This window comes from Triturus cristatus, chromosome 4_1, assembly GCF_964204655.1.
Source record: "Triturus cristatus chromosome 4_1, aTriCri1.1, whole genome shotgun sequence".
Taxonomy (NCBI): Eukaryota; Metazoa; Chordata; class Amphibia; order Caudata; family Salamandridae; genus Triturus; species Triturus cristatus.
Window position 1 is genome coordinate 233806347 of NC_140585.1, and position 19354 is coordinate 233825700.

Genomic DNA, 19354 nt, shown 5'->3' on the forward strand with positions numbered 1-19354 from the left:
AATGCCACTTGTAGGCCTGCAGCACTTATTGTACCACCTACTTAAGAAGCCCTTTAAAACATGTCTCAGGTCTGCCATTGCAACCTGTGTGCAGTTTTAAACTTCAAATTGGAATTGGCAAGATAACCCCTTTCCCAAGTGTGAGAAATTGGGTAGTTGGTTGACTAAGGTATGAGATTTTTACCCACCATCATCGACGGCTTCACCGAGACCCTCGTCCAGTGCTCCCCAGTAATGACCACTCATCCTTCGGCCACTGCCTCCTGCCTCACACCTCTTAACTTTACTTTCTCAGACATTGTATTGCGAGATTGCTCCTAAGTCCAAAGGTAGGCCGAGACCTGGCCCAAACCACAGCATGTATCCTAACTGCGCTCTAGTCAACCTTAACTTTTGACTTTGCCCTAGTCTCACTTGACCAGATACCCGCGGTTGGCGTTTTGATCTTTTAGGCAATAGATTTCACTAAAAACTTTAAAAGTTCATAACTCTGGTTCGACTGTTTGAAATTAATTTGTTTTTGTGTCATTTTATTTATGAAATGTTAACCTATGTTTTCTAAATTGGTGTGGGATATTTATTCTGTTGTATTTTCACGATGTCATTGTTTGTGAGCTGCATACATAGTTAATACAGTGTCTACGAGTTAAGTCTGACTGCTTTTGTGCTAAGCAAATCTTTGAAAAGCCACAATCATATTTTCATCACACATCCTTATTCTATTAGTTTATTCCCTACCCAAAATGTTATTAGCCTTAATCATTATATGTTTGTATTGGTTTGCTAAGCTTTATTATGCCAGGAATAGTTTCCACACAACACATGCTGTCATCTAGTCAGCAGTCAGAACTCAGTCTTTTAGCATTTCCCCCCAACAACCGGTCCATGTGTCTGCAGTGGTACCTTTTTAGGTCGAGCTTCGAGACCTGCTGTAATCGGTCTGTGGGCTTGAAGTTAGTTTTTTCCCCCTTTTCTTGCTATTTGCTGGCCACACTGTCATTCGGTCATTCTTGCTTTTTATTGGTTTATGGCATGCATTTGTCTTGCCTCTTTTCCTAATGCCCCTCCCCGAGAGCTCCGACCAAGTACAGTCTTCTTCCGCCATGTAGTGTTTTAGCATTGCATTGGCGAACTTTTTTTCTTTTTCGTTTGGTTATTTAGGCTTGAAGCTTGTTATATTTATATTTGTTATTCTTGCTTGCATGGAACATTTTTTGAAGTATTTTTTCTTGCTGCTCATATGGGATATTTTTAGCAAACTTAATTATTGCTTGTGTGGGCCATTTCATATTTAAACGCTGTGCGTGTTCCTTTGTAGCTTCCAAAACGAGATATTGGTAAACACACATTTTTTACCTACTACCAAGCGCCTTCCATGCTCCCGTGGGGCCTCTCTGACATCCAGCCTTTGTTTGAATAGCTGTTAACTCTGTTGTTAAAACCAAAACAAACATACACTGACCTGTTCCTTGTAGAGGTCGAAGAAAATAATTAAGATTTGTCTGGAGAAAAATGCAGGCAGCATCTGCCGACTTTACACAGAGAGATTATATTTGTGTTTTCACTCGGCTGCATTTTTGGTGACTTTTTAAAAAATAATCCACTCCTCCCTTAGGACATATATGATATATTATACAGCCTTTGGTTTAAATGCTGCTGTGGGGCATTTTCAGTATGCAGCCTTTGTTTTCTCAGCACTAAAATCCTTTGCTGCTTCTACGGGATATTTTTAAGGTGCAAGCTTTGTTTTTGGCCGTGTTTCATTAACTATGCTTTAAGCTATGTTAAGTGTAGGTTTTTAAAAACATACTTTAAATAATACATATTTTTAGGCCAATGCTCCCACTAAATATTGTTAAAATATTGCATTTGATTTTAACCCCGTTTTACAAATTGTACCTTAAGCTGAATTAAGTAATTTATTGAAACACACACACATGTTGTTCAACAAAGTACCGTTTTCAAAATATGCACTTTAAATAACAGATAACTTTTCTGTTGCTATCAAAACCCTTCAAAACGACATGATTTTGCAAATATTTTACAAACCGCGGGTTTTTCCTGCTTGTAAAAAACAAATCATTTAAAACGCATAGGGGATTAACAAGGCGGTGATATAAAATTATCGCCGCTTTTGCGGCCGTTTTCGGCCGAAAAGTGGCGATTATTTTATTGCTATATCAGCAAGGTCATGATATCACGTGAATCCTTGCCTTAGCGCTCTTTCCCGTAACACCCACCATTGCATCTCTAATGAGATGCAAAGTGGGCGTTCCAGCTCAAAATAACTGGAGAAATGTCGCTAACCAACATTTGACCAATTATCAGTGGGCACGCTAACAAGCATAGCAATAAGAAAAGTAGCACTAACCTTGGTTATCACTACTCTCCTTACGCCTGCTTTTAGTTTGACGTAGCCATGATATCCAATGGAAGGTGGATATCATGGCTAAGTTTGCCTTACCCTATCAGCAAGCTATCGCCAAACGTTGTGCGATTATCGCTGTATTTCCAGCGATAATCGCACAATTGGCAGCTTGCGCCTGGAATTTTATCGCTTTTGAGATAAGCGTTGCTAATAGCACGCTATCTCAGCGATAAAATTCGGCGATAGCCGGCGATAATTATCCTAGCGCTAAGTGCGCTTAGCGATAATTATCGCCGGTTGTTGCTGATATGCCCCATACTTTTACTAATAGCAAACACCTTCCTTGTGTCTAAGAGAAAAATGTATGTACGCAGCAGCAACTATATTGATACCTAGCAACAGTCCTCTAAATTTATTTTAGATAAGCTTAAAGTATTTATTTGGATTTTAAAGTGCAATTCTAGGACAACACTAGCAAATACAGCAGTACCTTAGTAAATACAATACATATTTTATTGAAATGTTGTACGTTTTCTGAACAGTGCTTACTTAAACACATTTATCTCGGGTGGTAGTGTTGGGGTGGTGTGCCTATTTCTCACTATCACAAACAGATTTAATTAACTATACACATTTTACTAGTTTAACAATACCAAGAGAATCTACTAACTAAAAGGCGGAATACATTGTCTTTTAAGCAGACGGGCCCGTGCAGGTAAGAGCAGCGGGGCGGTAGGGGGGAGGGAGATGACAGATGACCACGAGGGAAAATTAAATAAATAAATAATTTCCCCTCTTGTCTTCAAAATTCCTCCCCCCTCACTCCGGCCCCACTGCCTCACCGCTCTTACCTGCATGGCCCGCGGCTGCTTTTAAGTTCGATAGTGCCAATGACCATTAGCGATCAAACACGTGGCACTGGCAAGCAAGCAAAGCATTAATATGACGTGAAAAATAAACCAATGAATTTCCTGCCACCACCTTGAAGGTTTGGCCGTACACTTTATGTAGTTTAAGCCACAATTTGTAATAATAAGGCAGCTCTGGTAGTTGCATTTCAAATTAAGCATCAATGATACGGTTTCTAAATTACCACTGCAGCCCCTTTGAATGCTTGTGTTATCGGGGTTCCCAACCCTGAGCTTTGATAACAGCCCCTTTGTCTTTGGCCTGCTGTGACCTGTTGTGAACTATGGGGCATATTATCAAGCCAGGCGATAAAATTATCGCCGCTTTAGCGGCAGAAAACTGCCACTAAAACGGCGATAATGGGCTTGATAATATGCTCTATGGAATTCCAATTGAAGCCCATGTTAGATGTCCTTCACATTTAACATGGGTTTCAATTGGAATTCCTTAGAGCCTATTATCAAGCCCATTATCGCCATTTTAGCGGCAGTTTTCTGCCGCTAAAGCGGCGATAATTTTATCACCTGTCTTGATAATATGCCCCATCATTTGGCAAACAGATGGGAGCTAACAAGTCTTTTTCACACTGTTTGTTTGCCCCTATCTCTCTTCTCTTTTGACATTGCTGCTCCCCTGCCCTCTGTCTTGTTATCTTCCTTTCCAACAAAAAAAATTGTTGCTTCACTCTACTTTACCTTAATAACATTATACATTCCTGAAGTGGAGCTACCACAAGGCGTCCAAGGGAGGGCTACACGTCAAACATGTATCCATTTTAAATATAGTGAAAAAAGGAACCCTGGGCACTTTTGTATAGGAAATTAGAAAAGAAAGATGCTATGAAATGTGTGCACTTTATTGTTTCTAACCAGTTTTATTCTTACTTAAAAACAACTTGTCTGCAGCAGGTTTTAAAGCGGTACAAGCTTCCTAGGACCGGTTTCTGGCATTTCAGCCGTCTTCAGCCAGGCTTGCTTGAATCCAGTGGCAAAGTGAGCAAGGGACTCACGTCTGAACTGGGGTGGCAGAGTGGGCTAAAGAACGGTGATGGATCAAACCCAGATCTGTTGACTGGGTGCGAGTGTTTGATTGGTGCTGATGCTCCGTCCATCACCACCCCCTTTTGTACCGCTTTGTTCACCATAAGTTGGCAGGGTATGCTCAAACGTGAGTCCCTTGCTCACTTTGCCACTGGATTCAAGCAAGCCTGGCTGAAGACGGCTGAAATGCCAGAAACCGGTCCTAGGAAGCTTGTTTCCGGTCCAGGGAAGGCATGGCTTGGCAGTTCGGGCTGGACTGTTCCCATGAGGCACAGGGTCAGACTGATTTGCATATGGCCATGTCTGAACTGGGGTGGCAGAGTGGGCTAAAGAACGGTGATGGATCAAACCCAGATCTGTTGACTGGGTGCGAGTGTTTGATTGGTTCTGATGCTCCGTCCATCACCACCCCCTTTTGTACCGCTTTGTTCGCCATAAGTTGGCAGGGTATGCTCAGACGTGAGTCCCTTGCTCACTTTGCCACTGGATTCAAGCAAGCCTGGCTGAAGACGGCTGAAATGCCAGAAACCGGTCCTAGGAAGCTTGTTTCCGGTCCAGGGAAGGCATGGCTTGGCAGTTCGGGCTGGACTGTTCCCATGAGGCACAGGGTCAGACTGATTTGCATATGGCCATGTCTGAACTGGGGTGGCAGAGTGGGCTAAAGAACGGTGATGGATCAAACCCAGATCTGTTGACTGGGTGCGAGTGTTTGATTGGTTCTGATGCTCCGTCCATCACCACCCCCTTTTGTACCGCTTTGTTCGCCATAAGTTGGCAGGGTATGCTCAGACGTGAGTCCCTTGCTCACTTTGCCACTGGATTCAAGCAAGCCTGGCTGAAGACGGCTGAAATGCCAGAAACCGGTCCTAGGAAGCTTGTTTCCGGTCCAGGGAAGGCATGGCTTGGCAGTTCGGGCTGGACTGTACCCATGAGGCACAGGGTCAGACTGATTTGCATATGGCCATGTCTGAACTGGGGTGGCAGAGTGGGCTAAAGAACGGTGATGGATCAAACCCAGATCTGTTGACTGGGTGTGAGTGTTTGATTGGTTCTGATGCTCCGTCCATCACCACCCCCTTTTGTACTGCAGCAGGTTTTAAGGCAGGATAAAAAAAATATAGATAGTGTTTCAAACAACAGATGCATTCCATCGTCCCCCCTCACCCGCCCACCCCACCACTCCCTTCATGATAATCGCTGGTGGGGACACAGCACGCATGTGAAACAAGCATTTGCAATGCAATAGGTCTCGCATTTACGAGAGTTTAAGTAAATGACAGTGCCTTTAATTTATGTTTTAAAAACCTACACATATATAAAAGGCATTGTTATTTACAATGCCAATAGCTCAAACTCTTGCAAATGCGAGACCTATTGCATTCCAAATGCTTGCTCTAAAGGTGCCAGGACGCTAAGTGACAGCACGTTAACAACAGGCAGTTCTCCCCGTGTTTGCAGTGTCCACAGAAGCGACTGGGATGAAAAAAACTGGGGGGTTCAAAGGGGTGTGGTTGATATAATTAAGGGCGTGGCTTAAAACCTTTATGCTAAAAAAACGTACTCAGTATAAGGTGCCGCCCAACTGGTATTTCGCTGCTTCTGTTATTGCCTCCACATATATAATACAACAAGTAATATTACACCTTGAACAAGCCAGGACGATTGGCTTTGTCAAACGTTATCAGTTGCATAAGATAAATACTACATGCATACATACAACTGTGGCTTCATTGTTTATAATGTTGAAAATGCTTTAGTTCTTGCACAAGAGGTTGTGGCATAATGGCTAGAGCTGGCAACTTTGGAGCTGAGGAACCAGTGTCGGCTCCTCAACATCCTGTGCTTCTAGGCACATCACTTAATCGCCAGTGCCTACCAAAAAATAAATGAATATGTCCTTGTTGGTGCTCATGTAAAGAACTTCGGGTTTTGCAATATAGAACTGCCAAAAAATAAAATGTACATAAAACACAGTGAACTGCTGCACAGTTAAGATTTTTTTCCCATTGTGAGTGTGAAGGGGGAGAGGGGTTGGCCTAACGGCTAGGGCGGTCGACCTCGAATCTGGGGAACTGGGTTTGAGTCTCGGCAATGATGCTGAACATCCTGTGATTCTGGGCAAATCACTAAATCTCCCCGTGCCTAACAAAAATGTATGTGTCCTAATGTAACACAACTGGTGCTATGTAAAGCGCTCTGATACCCGATTCAGGTCAAGTTCACGTTATATAAAACATCTTATTTATGTTTCAAATACCAAAACATAAATGAAAGGCATTGTCATTTACAATGCCAAGAGTTCAAACTCGCATAAGTGCGAGACCTATTGCATTGCAAATGCTTGTTTACCTTTACTACCAATTATTTTTTATGGAATGAGGAGTGGTTGCTTCTATTCAGCACCCATCGTACAACTTTGATGTGCTGATAATGCCTTTTTGTATACATGTACGTAAGCTAATGCTAATGTCTAAGATCTCTTCAAGGTCACTGTTCCTTGCAGCTGTGACTGCAGCACACATCAGAGAAGGTTTCTTTCTCTATTGTGTTAGTATGAGCAGTGATAGGAAAATTTGGAGTTTTCTAAAATATAAACATGACAATAGATAGCAATTTTGTTGGCTTTCCCATCCAAACGATTAGTCTGCTTTCTAGTCACTAAGCCTCTTGCACAAGTTCTCTAATGTGTTAACACCCTAATTTTTGCAAACAGTGAGGCCTGGCATATATTTAACATGCATTTTATTTTTTGAAAGCTCTGCCACACATCACTGAATGTTTTATTAAATGTAACCTTTTTTTATTGTAAGCATATTGCAGCCATGCATAGGTGAAGGCATATTTTCAATTTTTCTGTATTATTTTGTGGCGTATATTTGCAATTAGAAAGTTAAACAAATAATATTCAAGACATATGTATTTGCCACGCTCTAGAGAGTGTGCAACATTCCATTGGGTTGGTCTAGTCATTTGTGGCCTTCAGCCTGCAGAGTTGAACAGGAACTACAAAGTGCAGATTGTGCCTGCCTGTATTTAAAGTGCTTCAGGAGCACATCCTTGCCCCCCGTGTACACCAGATTGTGTTTAAGGTTACATGTTCTTTATGTAAGTTTCTTCCTGGTTGTTCCATCCATGCTTTGAATGGTTCCTAAGGTTAGGGTTTCTATTGGGCTTGATGCTTAGGGTTTGCGTTCTGTTTGGTTTATAAGGCTAGGGTTCTAATTGGTTCCTAAGGTTACCGTTACTATTGGACATAGGGCTTAGGATTTCAGTTCTGACTGGCTGATAGGGCTAGGGTTCTGATTGGCTCCTAGGGCTACTGTTTCTATTGGACTTAGGGCTTGAGTTCTGCTTGGCTGTAGGGCTGGTGTCCCGATTGGTTCCTAGGGCTAGGGTTTCTGTTGGGTTTCTGTTGGACCTAGGGCTAAGGGTTTGGGTTTTGATTGTGTGCTAGGGCTAGGACTGTGATTAGTTAATTGGGCCAGGTCTCCTAATTGCTCAAGAGTTAAGGCTAGGGTTCTCATTGGAGGAAGGTCACCTGACCTAGGGCTATTTAACCTTATGGTTCAGTGCGATGAAACTAAAGGTGAAGAGGGCAAGGGCAGTTTCTTCTTTTGGCGGGGTAGGGCCTTGGACCAGAAATGCTGCCCTTTTTCTATTTACCAGCAACTACCTTAAGGCATCCACATCCTCAACTTACAAACACAATCTCAGCAAACACATGCAGCTCATTTACAACATACAAACTCTAACTATATTTCAACCTCTATAAAACCCCACAAACCACATCTATACACTCCTCTACCCCAACTGCCACAGAACGGCACCTTCACTCTCAGACAAAACACCACTGTATCCAAAACCACTACCAAATCTACACATTACCAACACAACACAAACCCAAATTAGACATAAGCTTAATCCCTTCAAACGCACACTCCAGTTCATACAAAACACCAGGTCTTACCCGCTACTTACTTCTGACAGACCTTTTCCATCAACACCAAACCTATTCTTAACCCTCTCTCATATCATCAACACTCTCCTCCTCTTTTTACCAAAATCATACAATCAAAAAATCCTTACGCTCGACTCCGCCACAAATATCAGCTACCAAATCTAGCAAACATTCATAACCTCTAACCCTCCCATCTCAAACACCACATACACTCTCCACCTATGCACATCACCACCCCCTTTTCCACTCACCAACAATAATTTTCATCCAGATCCTTCACAGAAATTCACTACATCAATATCTCATCTCCCTACTCCACAAAACCAACACATAGCACACATAGCAGCACATCCCACTCTCACACGCACACACACAATTTCATATTACATTCCATCACAAAATAGAAACAAGCACCCACTCACACCCTCATGACTACAAGTAATACAGATTCTAAATTCTCTTTACTACCACATTTTCTGTCTTCACCAACACCTACCACAAATATCCCAACATAACAACTTTCATTCACCCACATCTCATCCATTACACAATTTAGAACCTTAAAGCATGACCCCTAATCTCCACCCTACCCCTAACCCATACCCCTTCCACACTAAACAGATGCAAACAAAAACAATCATTGGCATAGCAAATAGGTCTCGCCTTTAGGACATTATGTGTTTAGCCAGAACTTTTGGCTATCTTGTGTAGAGCATTGGGGCTGCTGTGCATTATGTTGAAAAGTTATATTAAAAACTGTTGAGCATTTTTGTTACATTTATACAAACAAAGACGACATTATATACAACTGAAAAACCTGATTAAAAAAAGATTTTAACATAAAAAATGTCTTCTAATTTTTTGTACTTTCACTGCTGGCAACGTATTCCTGCCTGTTCTCATGCTTGTTTGTTATAAAAAAAAAATTGCTATGGGGGAGCGGGACATAAATAATGGGGAAGTGGAGGTTGGAAAACGGGAATTTAATTAGAACACGAGCAGCGGACGGACACTAGGGGAGAATCAACAGATGCCAGATTCCAAGGGCAGACTGATGTGATGCTTAGGTGGAGCGCTGATGCAAAATGGTGGTGGTGAATGATTTTTGGTGCTCAGGTGGTGACACTACATGGTGTGGATTGAAGGTACGTTGTGGATTGTAGAGTTGTGGATTTGAAATATGATGTTTGGTGTGTAATTATGCGGTGTGTATTGGAAATGTGTGGAGTTGAATTGTGTGGTCTGGAACTGTGGTGTTGAGTGAAATTATGCTTAGTGAAATTGTGTCATGGTGTGGAGTGAATTTATGTTGATTGGTGGTATGTGGTATAGAGTGCATTTATGTGGAGTGTATTTATGATGCATTGAGTACAGTGCAATTATGTGGCGTGTAATTATGTGGCACTCAGTGGTATTATGTGGAGTGTATTTATGTTGCATTGAGTAGAGAGTAAATATGTGGTGTGTAATTATGTGGTACTGAGTGGTATGTGGAGTGTATTTATGTTGCATTGAGTAGAGTGTAATTATGTGGCGTGTAACTATGTCGCACTGAGTGGTATTTTGTGGAGTGTATTTATGTTGCATTGAGTAGAGTGTAATTATGTGGCGTCTACTTATGTGGCACAGTGTTATTGTTTGGAGTGTATTTATGTTGCATTGAATAGAGTGTAATTGTGACGTGTGATTATGTGGTACTGAGTGGTAATATAACATTAAAATGACGCAACAGACATAATTTTCTAAATATCTTGTGGGGAGTTCTTTCCACTCCAAGCAGAACTCGAATTGTTAATACGCGCATTTATTACAAAGGCTTGGGTGAGGTTAAATGGCGGCTTAGCAGAGCACAGGGCATGGAAAGGATTCGAGGCAGGCATTCCTGCCCTGAATGTGCTCATTGTTTGCTGCAGAAACAGTAATTACTTGTAGCGTTTGTTGAATTGTGGGTAAGTAGCACGTTACCCGTGGATTTGGCCTAACGCTCGCATACTTTTTCACTGCACGCATTGTATATTTGATCATAGTCATAAGAATGAATTCATTTTAAGATTGTAACTGTGTTGGCACATCCCGTCTGCATACGGAAGCGGGGCACTCATCAAGTAGGGTTTGAAAAAATAAATCTAGTATTTTCTTGGTTATACGATGTACAGATTAGCATCTCCTACCGGGCTGCAGAATGGTTTGCCCTCTATTAAATGCACACAGTGTCTACTATTGTCTCATCAGCACAATGTTCTGGTACAATGTGGGAAAGTGTAGAGCTTTCACAGCGAGCTTCGTGTACCCGAGCACGCAACGTCTAAATTGTGACTTTTAAAACAAGCCATAAAAACAAGGAAATGTACGGTGTCGGCCCTCCATGCTATAATACGGCCTCTTGATGGAAGGACGCATAATGACTGCTTCCCAGAAATGCATCATTAGCACTGCAGCAGCAACATCCGAAAACAGCTCTCGCAGTGGGGACTGCTCTGGCAGGTCGCTTCCGAGAAGACAAACAAGTAACCTGAGACAGGAATGCAGCCTGCCCTCCATCTGGCACACTGCGCGCAGCCAATAATAATTAAAAACAGATGGCACACGCTGCTGCTGCTCTCTCCCGCAGACCCTAGGCCGTAGGACACAGAAGGGAGGACCTGCACCCGCCTTGGGCCATTTGCGTGCTGTCTTTCTTAGATAGACAGCAGGCAAAGTCCGATAGCAAGTGTGTTTGGAGTTTAAAAGCCCTAACTAAATGTCTCGCAGGGCATGCGCGCTGGCTCAGGGAAGACCTAAAAACAACATGCCACCCTTCAAAACCTCGCTTCTCCTTCTCTATTACACAACAAGGCTACTCTACAAAAACAATATTGCTCACCAACTTACTCTCAACCACCATCTTCACCACCTTCACACCTAGACCCAACAAAATGCCTTCTAAGCATTCTGGATGAGGATTACACTATAGACAAAACAACACTATTGCTATCCTCATACAGGTAATACCATCACTAATAATACACCTGTTACAAGTTATATTATACCACCCACTCTTCTAGAAAATACCACCGAAACACAATTTCTAGACTGACAATTAATAAATGCTTGATCACTGTCTAATAACAAGCACCACATCTACGACATACTCACTGACACACAACCTGTATTACTTTTCATAACTGAATCATGGTTGGGAGATGACATGGCTCCAGTGTTGCATTAAGTTGTTCCTCCAGGCTATCAAACTGACTCTCAAAAATGCATAGGCAAAAGAGGAGGTTTACTAGCTGTTATACTCAAGGAAACAACAAACCTCACCAAACCTGATGACATTTCAATACAAGGTTGTGAGGCCCTCCTCACCAGATGCAACCCTACACCAACTTCCTCCTGTTACATCCACCTTCTTTACAGACTACCACCTAGCAATGCGACATTCCCAGACACCTTTCTAGACACAGTTTCAAACCTTATGCCATTACATTCCAATCTATGCCTCCTTAGTGACCTAAACGTATGGGGCATATTAGCAAGGGCCAGATCGCCGCTTTATCAGCACTTTTTGCCGATAAAGCGGCGATTTTTGTAACGCCCAATTACCAAGCTGTCGCTAACAGCAGTTAGTGACAGCTTCCAGGCGATAGCGACCGGTTTGGGGCCCGCTTTGCATGTCAGCGATATTTATCGCTAATGACATGCAAAGTGGTGTAACCAAACTGGTAGCGACTGAAAGCAGTCGCCAACACAGCTATCGCCTATTAGCAATACCTGCTGCGCAATAAAAAAACATGTGCTAACCGCGATTAGCACCAGGAATTTACACCTGGTAATAACCTGACTTAGCCATGATAGTCAATGGGAGGTGGATTCTACGGCTAAGTCCCCACCTACCTATTAGTGAGATTTTCCTTAGCGATAGGATTTTTATCGCTGGAAATCTCACGTTAAAGATGGGATTCACCGCTATCGCTGGATTTTTTATCGCTGTGGAGATAAACGTTGGTAATACTACGCTATCTTCGCGATAGAATCCAGCGATAGGAGGCGATAAAAAAAATTGCGCTAAGCGCGGTTTGCGATAATTATCGCAAGTTGTTGCTAATATGCTCCATGGTTTGACAAACCCAATATGCCCCTTCCAAGAACTATCATCAGTGGCCTAGACACACTGAACTTACAAAAGATTATCCACAAACCCACACACATTGCCAGACACATACTAGATGTCATTTTTGCTAATTCATAACTAGTTACCTTTCAAAGGACATGGTCAGACCACCATCTGGTAAACTTTCCAACACAAAACGCCACAAATCAACATACCTAAATCCACCTTACATGCATCCACCAATCAACCATCAAACTGAATTTTGAATAACACAGATCTAGGCACAATAAATTCCAGTCAAGACCCTTATGAGTGGCTCCAGGAAGCTTTTGACATCCTAATACCATTAAGAACAACAAAACAGGACAAAAGAGAATAAGAACCATGGAGGGATGCAGAACTAAAACAAGATAAAACAACAAAGTGCAAAGTTGAAATGCACCTGGCTCAAAACAAATAGCAATCAAGAGAAACTTCACTTACACAAACATAACAAAATGTACAAGTACAAGTCCACAAGCAAATAAGCTAAAAACAAAAGGTACTATTCAGAAAGAACTAAAAATGCTAAATCTCACTGAATTTTCTAAACGCAAATGCACAGAAAGAACCCATCTTATTACTCAAAGATTTACTGACAAATTGGCAATTCATTACACAACCAAAGCAAACATGTTGGACTCCTATTTAATAATGCCCCGTAACCGGTCCCAGGAAGCTTGTTTCGGTCCAGGGAGGACCTGGCTTGGCAGCTCGGGCTGGACTGTTCCCATGATGAACAGGGTCAAGACTGATTTGCATATGGCTGAATCCAAACTGGGGTGGCATAGTGAGCAAAAGAACGATGGATAAAACCCAGATCCGTTATTGGGGGTGAATGGTTGAAAAGTTTTAGCACTCTGTCCATCATCTTGTTGTGTTGACCTCACCTCAAAACCCCAGCATACAAGAAAAAAACATTGGTGGTATATCTTTCTCTGTTCAAGCAACCAAATTATGAAATCCATGACCCCCAAACATTAGTTCCATAAATAACTATCTTATCTTCAGAAGGCTACTCAAGTGTTGGCTCTTTTCTACATTACCAGCATACTAAAACACAAATGTACCGCATATGCCTGTGTATGTAAACATGTATAGTTTGGTCATATGTATGTATTTAGATATCGGCATTTTTTTGTACAAATATATATACTACTTATGGTTTAAAAATAAATAGATATTCTTTAGCTCTGCTAAACAAATGTATAATGCTCAACCCCCGGAACATCCTCACCATGCAGAACACTATCTCCATCATGAACTAAGTGCACTCAGGAGCAATCACGGACCACATTTTTAACCTTGAAAGCAAGACAATCAGTGACAAGGTCCTTAACACTTCCATCATCGTGGCCTCCTTCCCTGAGGACTGGAAACACACTGAAGTGAGGCTACTCCTTAAAAAACAATTGGCCGACCCAACCAAACAAAAGAACTACAGGCCCATCTCTCTGCTCCCCTATCCAGCAAAAGTCCCAGAGAAGGCAATCGACCAGTAACTCACCCAACACTTTGAAGACCTCAACCTCCTGGACCCCTCTCAATCTGGAGTTCGATGGCAATCACAGCACCTAGACTGCCCTGATCGCAGCCACTGACAACATCAGAGCCCACCTAGACCACAGACAAAAGGCAGCCCTCATCTCCTGGACCTGTCCGCTGTGTTTGACACCATCTTCAATCACATCCTGATCAACAGACTCCACCACATCGGGATCCAGAGAGATGCCCTAAAATGTAGCGCATTGTACCCCACTGGCAGAACCCAAAGGATCAGTCTCCCACCGTTCGCCTCAGAGCCAAAGGAAATCCTCTGCAGAGCCCCCCAAGGATTGCCCCTCAGCCCCACCCTCTTTAACACCTCCATGACCCCACCCCTCTGGAGGACACTGTTTGAGCACACAGACTCAACATCATCTTCTACTCTGACGACACTCGGCTCATCCTCTCACTGTCCGAAGACCCATCCACCACCAAAGTCAACTTCCACAGATTTATAATGAACATCGCAGAAAAGATGGAACACAACTGTCTCAAACTCAACACAGACAAGATGGAAGTCCTCATCTTTGAGAACAACACTTCACCATGGAACGAAGTATGGTGGCATGCGGACCTTGGCCCGCCTCCTGCCCAAACAGACCACACCCGTAACCTCTGCATTATCCTGGATAGCAAGCTATCAATGAAGAAACGAGTCAATGCAGTCTCATCCACCTGCTTCCTCACCATTCAAATGCTCCGCAAGATCTTCAGGAGGCTCCAAGTCAACACCAGAAGAACCATCATGCCATCCCTCATCACCTGTAGACTGGATTATGCGAACACACTCTACGTAGGAATCAATGCATGCCTCCTTAAGAGACTACAGACAAATCAAAACTCAGCGGCAAGGCTCAGACTCTACCTCCCCAGTAGGACCACATCCCACCCCGTCTCAAGAACCTACACTGGCTCCTGATTCAGAAGTGATGCCAGTTCAAGATGCTGACCCACACTTACAAGCCCATGTGCAACGAAGGACCAAGAGCGGAGGACGCTCCTTCTCGCACATGGCAGCCTAGGCATGAAACAACCTTCCCCTTCACCTCAGGACCACACCGTTGCACCAACAATTCAGGAAAGAACTAAAGACTCGGATGTTTGAATGATTACACCACTACGCAGCAGCCAACATCTCCAGAGCCTCGAGACCCTCTTGGGTGATTTGCTATGCTTTATAAATGTCTGATTGATTGATATATATTACATATGGTTAATATATATAACATGTATGTATGTCACTGCATAGTTTTCATATAAGTTATCTGATTAGATGCTTAGGACTCTCCGTTTTATTTTATTTTATTTTATCTCTCATAATATGTGAAAATTATCATATCACTTGTATATGTAAGTGCTTTACTATTAATGAAAATACAAAATAATAATACAAAAAGTATAAAAATTCACAGATAAATTGCGTTCAGCAACACTTGAAAGTCGGCGTTTCCAACTATCTATCAATACATGCACATATGGGGCTATATACAATACATCTTTGCATCTCTTTATTATTTTCCTTATACATGTATACTCTTTCTATGTAGTTATGTATCTATATATTTATTACTTTACTCATACTGTAGAAAAATACATCAACTCTCTCCAATGCACTACTCTATGTCTCATCCTATACTTTGTCTCATCCTATACCTCTCTCAATATATCATCTACTTCCAATCCATAACTCATACCAAAACTCTACTACTATGCTCTCCATAATAACCCTTCCTTGACTCTTCCCTCCTCAACCCACCCCAAACCTCATTCTTCTACTATGATCCCCCAATTAACCCTTTCTAGACTCTTCACTCCTCTATCCATTCTTGACTCACACCAAACCTGCTATTACTACTATGATCCCTAATAACCCTTTCTAGACTCTTTTGTCCTCTATCCTTTCTTTGACTCATCCCAAACCTCATCTTGCTACTATGATCTCTCAAATAACACTTTCTGGACTCTTCCCTTTTGTATCCCTACTTTAACCTATTCAGTCAAACTAACACACTCATATGTCAACCACTCAAATTAACAACTTATATTTCCCTATAATAATTCACCACTCATCCTTATTGGGTTCCTGAGTAGTGTGCTACTTGCCAAAAAGTGCTTCAACTCATCATCATAAAGGTGCTATATAAATACATTTTCAACTACATTACATTTTTTATAAACAATGTTTAGTCAAAAATATATATTCAGACACATTTTTTATTATCGTTAACAATAAAATGATAATGACAGCTGCACTCCACTACGTCCCTCAAATATGAATGACAATCATGACCAAGGAAGATTGAAACTTCCATTTTGGGCGAACTAGACCATAGATTGAGTCAAGAGCTGGCACCTGTTAATGGCGCTGCGACCCCACTGACAATAGTAGTGGGTGACATGAACTGTCATTTATGCCCCCTATTGTTTCCCATTAACGCTAATTGGTCAAATTGCCCAGTAGAAAAAGGTCCTCACTTTAGCCACTCATTGAACGGTGTAGAACTAGGAAAGCTCATTTCTTCCCATGATCTGGAGCACACGATTGACTTAATTCCACTGGGGCAAGATGGCACTCTTCCACCAACCTTTAAAGGCAGAGGGTGCTCTTCCTTTATTGACTATATTTTTGTCCCCAGAAGCTTAAAGCACCGTATTATCACTGTGGGAATCAAGTGGAGCCCCTTTAGCGACCATAATCCCTTGGTTATTGAGTTTTTTTATCTGCCTAAACGAAAGTGGACCCCAGTTGAGGACATTGCCGAGAGAATAACAGACCAAGGAAGAAGACTTAGGTGGGCGAAATTAGATGGTGAAAGATTTTACCGGTCCTTAATGGATAAAGGTAAATCATGTATTGATAAATGTCTAGATTTGTCAGTTGAGGGGGCTAGTTTAACCCACGCTTTTGGACAACTAACTAAACTGGTAGATGGATTGTTGCGCACTAAGGCTCCAGCAAAGTCCATCCCAAATTTCCCGAGATGGTTCGATGGGGACTGTACACGAGCTCTGAGGGATTTAAAAAAATCCCTCAGCAGTAAACCCAGGGACCTACCAAAAGTCCACATGTGCAGATTAAATTACAAGAAGGAACTTAAAAGAAGGAAATTCGCGCTGCAGGGGGAAGCGTGGGCAGCTTTGAGGGAGGCCTCTGAAAATAGGGATCTAACGGAATTTTGGAAAATAATAACTACCCCTTGTTTTCAGGACAAAGCATCTCCCTCAGCTGCCACAAACATCCTCCCGGAACAGTGGACAAAGTATTTCGAGGGCTTGTATAACCATGGGAAGGGGGACAGTACAGAGGAGAGGTGGGTGGCTACGCAGGGACAGTTCCTAGAGTTCACACTGGAAGAAATAGTTTTGGGTATAGAGGGACTAACAAAAAACAAAGCCCCGGGTCCTGATGGGACCCCCCCGGACCTGTTTTTAAGTAACGTAGAATTATGGGCCCCCATTTTAACCAGAGTAATAAATGCTGCTATTATGGTGGGCTTGCCTAGGTCCTGGTCGTCAGCCATTATAGTACCCATTTTTAAGAAGGGCGACAGAGACAACCCCCAATGTTATCGTCCAATCTCCCTGATAGACGTCCCGGCTAAAATTTTAGGAAGAGTCATACTGAACAGACTGATCGATTGGGCTGAGGATAATAATATTATCTCGGATGTTCAGTATGGCTTTCGGTCAGGTAGGTCCACTACCGACCAATGCCTGAACCTCTACATGTTGGTTGCTAAATATACAAAAGCCAGTAAAGAAGCCATCTACTTGGGATTTATGGATTTGGCTGCGGCCTTTGACCACGTGAATAGGAACAAGCTCTGGTTAATGTTGAGTCATTTAGGGGTTGACCCGGGTATTATTTGCACGCTGAGGGAATTGCACAGAGAGACTTCCGCTAGAGTGCGTTATAACATGGATGGGGGGTTGACTGATCCTTTTAAATGCACTAGTGGTGTCAGGCAGGGTTGCATACTGGCCCCTTTTCTATTTTCCATATACATAAATAGTTTAGAACAATTTTTAATTAATTTAAAAACGGACTGTCCAAGGGTAGGTACACGCAATATCCCGGTGCTGCTGTATGCAGACGATGCGGTCCTTTTGGCACGCACCCCTAAAAGTCTCCAGATTTTAATTGACGGGTTTGTTGAATTTATGGGTGCGCTAGACCTGTCTGTCAATTAAAAAAAATCGTATGTGATGACAGCAGGTCACAAACCCCGGACCAGCTTTACTTATAAAATCAGGAATCACACGCTAGACAGGGCGCAATCTTTCTCATATCTAGGTGTGCTGTTCGATGAGGGCCTGAAATTTGCCCCACTGATACAGGAAAGATGTGGCAAATTGGCGGCATCAACAGGGGCAATAGCAGGATATGGGAGGAGAGTTGGGCGCTGGTCTCCGGAACAATCAATGAACCTGTATAGCTCGATGTGTTGTTCCAGAGTCACGTATGGCTCAGAAGTATGGGGCTTTATAAACCTTGACCCACTGCAGAGGGAAGAATACAAAATTTTCCGCTCAATCCTAAAAGTCCCTAATTGCACACCTGCTTTTATTGCACACAGAGAATTGGGAAGACCCTACCTAGAGGATCTGATTAAACTCAGACCAATCCTGGCGTGGCTAATAATTTGGTGTAACCCGGAAGCTGCACTAAGCAGACAGATCCTAACAGATTGTCTAGGGAGGGATAAAAGCCTAAACATCCCATGGCTGAATTACGTGAAATCTAGCCTGGATAGTATGGGCCGTATTGACTTGTACCTAAACCCGTCAAGGATTACCCTACAGGACAAGAAGACCCTTAAGAGAAATTATTGGGACCAAAGATCCCTTGTCAGATCTACTGTGGAAGGGGGTAAACCATCAGTGATCACCCACAGCAGACTTGAAACTAATGACGGGATTGAACCTTATCTATGTGTTGTGTATAATGCCCAAGACAGGTTTTTAATGACACGTTTTAGGCTCGATTTTTTACCTTTTCTACTAGCCGAACCAGCTGGTTTTAGCCATTCAATTGAGCAGAAGGGTGCCTGCGGCTGCGACAATAAGTCTCCGCAGGACACCCTTCATTTTGTACTTTTATGTCCCTGGTATGCAACCCCAAGACGCAGATTTTTAAAGGAGATCTTTAAAAAATCTAGGTTTATCCATGCTAAAGATGCACTGATCTTTTTACAAAGGGCCAGTGACCCACTAACCTTATGCTCTGTTATCAGTTTCCTGAAATTTGCATTAAGACTCAGGATAACTAGAGGATAGTTCTGTTAACGACCCTATAGGATTCTCCATTTCCCAACAGCGATCAGGTCCCATTTTGTTTGTTGTTTTATGATGTTTGTACAGTAATAATGAATTTTATGCTTATAGTCTCATTCAATGTTCTT

The 19354-nt window shown here is 42.4% G+C and overlaps 1 protein-coding gene across 1 annotated transcript in view; it reads left to right on the forward strand.

The window, feature by feature from the left end:
- Positions 1 to 19354, forward strand: part of LOC146854177 (aldo-keto reductase family 1 member B1-like) — a 348624-nt gene that overhangs the window by 233081 nt on the left and 96189 nt on the right. The gene's annotated exons all lie outside the window — the stretch shown is intronic.